The 4,898-nt window shown below is 35.8% G+C and overlaps 1 non-coding gene across 1 annotated transcript; it reads left to right on the top strand.

Annotated features, from left to right (window-relative positions):
* Positions 1 to 1,469: 1,469 nt before the first annotated feature.
* Positions 1,470 to 1,573, top strand: LOC112798355 (small nucleolar RNA R71). The gene has a single exon (XR_003199970.1). It is a non-coding gene; the product is annotated as a small nucleolar RNA R71 (small nucleolar RNA).
* The last annotated feature ends 3,325 nt before the right edge of the window (positions 1,574 to 4,898 follow it).

The following is a 4,898-nucleotide window of genomic DNA, read 5'->3' as shown; positions in this document are numbered from 1 at the left end:
AATTGAAGGACTAATTCACCTCTGTTGACATCTATCACAACTCCTACTGTGGCTAGGAAAGGTCTTCCAAGGATGATACACTCATCCTCTTCCTTCCTAGTGTCTAAGATTATGAAATCAGCAGGGATGTAAAGGCCTTCAACCTTTACTAACACGTCCTCTACTATTCCATAAGCTTGTCTCAATGACTTGTCTGCCAATTGTAATGAGAACAAGGCAGGTTGTACCTCAATGATTCCCAGCTTCTCCATTACAGAGAGTGGCATAAGATTTATCCCTGACCCCAGATCACATAGAGTTTTTTCAAAGGTCAATGTGCCTATGGTACAAGGTATTAAGAATTTGCCAGGATCTTGTTCCTTTTGAGGTAAAATTTGCTGAATCCAGATATCTAGTTCACTAATGAGCAAGGGAGGTTCACTTTCCCAAGTCTCATTACCAAACAACTTGGCATTCAGCTTCATGATAGCTCCTAAATATTGAGCAACGTGCTCTCCAGTCACATCTTCATCCTCTTCAGAGGAAGAATAGTCTTCAGAGCTCATGAATGGCAGAAGGAGATTTAATGGAATCTCTATGGTCTCTTTTTGAGCCTTAGATTCCTTTGGATCCTTAATAGGAAACTCCCTCTTGCTTGAGAGACGTCCCAGGAGGTCCTCCTCACTAGGATTTTCGTCCTCCTCCTCCCTTGTGCATTCGGCCATATTGATTAAATCAATGGCCTTGCATTCTCCTTTTGGATTCTTTCTTCTGTATTGCTTGGGAGAATACTAGGAGGAGTTTCAATGACTTTCTTACTCAGTTGGCCCACTTGTGCCTCCATATTTCTGATGGAGGATCTTGTTTCACTCATGAAACTGAAAGTGGCTTTTGACAGATCAGAGACTAGATTGGCTAGATTAGAAGTGCTTTGTTCAGAATTCTCTGTCTGTTGCTGAGAAAATGATGGAAAAGGCTTGCTATTGCTCAGCCTATTGCGTCCACCATTGTTAAAGCCTTGTTGAGGCTTTTGTTGATCCTTCCATGAGAAATTTGGATGATTTCTCCATGATGAATTATAGGTGTTTCCATAAGGTTCACCCATGTAATTAACCTCTGCTATTGCAGGGTTCTCAGGATCATAAGCTTCTTCAGAAGCTGCCTCTTTAGTACTGTTGGATGCATTTTGCCATCCATTCAGACTTTGAGAGATCATGTTGACTTGCTGAGTCAACACTTTGTTCTGAGCCAATATGGCATTCAGAGCATCAATTTCAAGAACTCCCTTCCTCTGAGGCGTCCCATTATTCACGGAATTCCTCTCAGAAGTGTACATGAATTGGTTATTTGCAACCATGTCAATTAGTTCTTGAGCTTCTGCAGGCGTTTTCTTTAGGTGAATGGATCCACCTGCAGAATGGTCCAATGACATTTTTGAAAATTCAGATAGACCATAATAGAATATATCTAATATGGTCCATTCTGAAAACATGTCAGATGGACACCTTTTGGTCAACTGCTTGTATCTTTCCCAAGCTTCATAGAGGGATTCACCATCTTTTTGTTTGAAGGTCTGAACATCCACTCTAAGCTTGCTCAGCTTTTGAGGAGGAAAGAATTTATCCAAGAAAGTCGTGACCAGCTTATCCCATGAGTCCAGGCTATCCTTAGGTTGTGAATCCAACCATATTCTAGCTCTGTCTCTTACTGCAAAAAGGAAAAGCATGAGTCTGTAGACTTCAGGATCTACTCAATTCGTCTTTACAGTCTCACAAATCTGCAAGAACTCAGTTAAAAACTGATAAGGATCTTCAGATGGAAGTCTATAGAACTTGTAGTTTTGTTGCATTAAGGCAACTAGTTGAGGCTTAAGCTCAAAATTATTGGCTCCAATGGCAGGAATGGAGATGCTTCTTCCATCAAATTTGGACATGGGCTTAGTAAAATCACCAAGCATCCTTCTTGCATTATCATTATTAGGTTCGGCTGCCATCTCCTTCTCTTGTTCGAAAATTTCTGAAAGGTTACTTCTGGATTGTTGTAATTTAGCTTCTCTTAGTTTCCTCTTCAGAGTCCTTTCAGGTTCGGGATCAATTTCAACAAGAGTGCTTTTGTCCTTGTTCCTGCTCATGTGAAAGAGAAGAAAACAAGAAAAGGAAGAGGAATCCTCTATGTCACAGTATAGAGATTCCTTTATGTTAGTAGAAGAGAGAAAAGTGAAGAATCCAAACACAAGGGATAGACTAGGTTCAGATTTTTAGATGAAGAGAGGTGAAGAGAAGTGTTAGTAAGTAAATAATTAAATAGAATAAGAGAGAAGAGATAGAAAATTCGAAAATAATTTTTAAAAAAAAGTGTTAGTAATTTTCGAAAATTAGAGATAAGATAAGATTAAAATTAAAATTTAAAACAAAAGAATTTTTGAAAAAGAGATGAGATATTTTCGAAAATTAGAGAGGGAAAAGTAGTTAGGTGGTTTTGAAAAAGATAAGAAACAAACAAAAAGTCAAAGAGTTAGTTGAAAAAGATATTAAAATCAAATTTGAAAAGATAAGAAGATAAGAGGTTAGATAAGATATTTTGAAATCAAATTTTGAAAAAGATAAATTTTTTTGAAAAAGATAAGATAAAAGATAAAAAGATTTAATTCAAAAATTTTAAAATTACTTACTTCACTAACAAGAAACTACAAGATAAGATTCTAGAACTTAAAGATTGAACCTTTCTTAACAAGAAAGTAACAAACTTCAAAGTTTTGAATCAATCACATTAATTATTAGTGAGTTTTTGAAAATGTGATATAAAGATAAGGAAAAGATTTTGAAAATAATTTGAAAAAGAATTTTTGAAATTTTCGAAAAAATAAAAAAAATGAAAAAGATATAATTTTTGAAAAAGATTTTGAAAAGATAAGATTTTTAAAATTGAAAATTTTGACTTGACTTGTAAGAAACAATTAATTTTGAAAATTTTTGACTAAGTCAACTCAAATTTTCGAAAATTATGAGAAAAATAAGGAAAAGATATTTTTTTGATTTTTGAAATTTAATTATGAGAGAGAAAAACACAATTATGACCCAAAACTTAAAAATTTTGGATCAAAATACATGATGCATGCAAGAACACTATGAATGTCAAGATGAACACTAAGAACACTTTGAAGATCATGATGAACATCAAGAACATATTTTTGAAAATTTTTAATGCAAAGAAAACATGCAAGACACCAAACTTAGAAATCTTTAATGCATGGACTCTAACAAACGAAAAATGCACATGAAAAACAACAAACAACACAAAACAAGAAAACATCAAGATCAAACAAGAAGACTTACCAAGAACAACTTGAAGATAATGAAGAACACTATGAATGCATGGAGTTTTCGAAAAATGCAAGAAAAAATTTTAAAGCATGCAATTGACACCAAACTTAAAAGTTGACTCAAACAAGAAACAAAAAATATTTTTGATTTTTATGATTTTATGATTTTTTTTTGAATTTTTATTATATTTTTCGAAAATAAAATTTGGAAAAACGAAAAATAAAGAAAAATTTTTTGAAAGATTTTTGGAAAGAAAATAAAAAGAAAATTACCTAATCTGAGCAACAAGATGAACCTTCAGTTGTCCATACTCGAACAATCCCCGACAACGGCGCCAAAAACTTGGTGGACGAAATTGTGATCCTCAAAATTGGTCTCTTTGTATTTGTATGAAATCAAAAATACCCCAAAGAGATCATGATATGATGAATTGGGATCTTAATAATCCCTGGTAATGGCACCAACAGCTTAGTGTTGTTGTTGGACCAAAAGAGTTACATGCACTGTTAGAGAAGCTCACAACTCCGTTCAACTTAACCAGCAAGTGTACTGGGTCATCCAAGTAATACCTTACGTGAGTAAGGGTCGATCCCACAGAGATTGTTGGTATGAAGCAAGCTATGGTCACCTTGTAAATCTCAGTTAGGCAGATTAAATAGTTTATGATGAGTTCGAAAACTAATAATAAACAAAAAATAAAATAGCATAGAAATACTTATGTAAATTAATGGTGGGGATTTCAGATAGGCGTGTGGAGATGCTAGAATCCTCTCGAATCTATGTTTTCCTATTGCTTTCATCCAATCCTTCTTACTCCTTTCCATGGCAAGTTGTATGTAGGGCATCACCGTCGTCAATGGCTACTTTTCATCCTCTCGGGAAAATGGTCCTATGCGCTGTCACTGCACGGCTAATCGTCTGGAGGCATCACCCTTGACAATGGCTACATCCCATCCTCTCAGTGAAAATGGTCCAAATGCTCTGTCACAGCACGGCTAATCATCTGTCGGTTCTCAATTAGGTTGGAATAGAATCCATTGATTCTTTTGCGTTTGTCACTAACGCCCAGCCTTCAGGAGTTTGAAGCTCGTCACAGTCATTCAATACCGGAATCTTACTCGGAATACCACAGACAAGGTTAGACTTTCCAGATTCCCGAAATCCTACTCGGAATACCACAGACAAGGTTAGACCTTCCGGATTCCCATGAATGCCGCCATCTATCTAGCTTATACCATGAAGATTCTGTTGGGGAATCTAAGAGATATGCGCCCGGCCTAGAGTAGAACGGAAGTGGTTGTCAGTCACGCGCGTTCATAGGTGAGAATGATGATGAGTGTCATGGATCATCACATTCATCAAGTTGAAGTGCAACGTATATCTTGGAATAAGAATAAAAGAGAATTGAATAGAAAGTAATAGTAATTGTATTGAAACTTGAGGTACAGCAGAGCTCCACACCCTTAATCTATGGTGTATAGAAACTCCACCGTTGAAAATATATAAGTGAAAGGTTCAGGCATGGCCGAATGGCCAACCCCCATGAAGGTGATCAAAAGACCGAATGGTCAAAAGATAGATTAATACAATAGTTAA

This window comes from Arachis hypogaea, chromosome 4 (genome assembly GCF_003086295.3).
Source record: "Arachis hypogaea cultivar Tifrunner chromosome 4, arahy.Tifrunner.gnm2.J5K5, whole genome shotgun sequence".
NCBI classification, from domain to species: domain Eukaryota; kingdom Viridiplantae; phylum Streptophyta; class Magnoliopsida; order Fabales; family Fabaceae; genus Arachis; species Arachis hypogaea.
The sequence above is the reverse complement of the archived record's forward strand: the minus strand, read 5'-3'. Positions and strand labels throughout refer to the sequence as shown.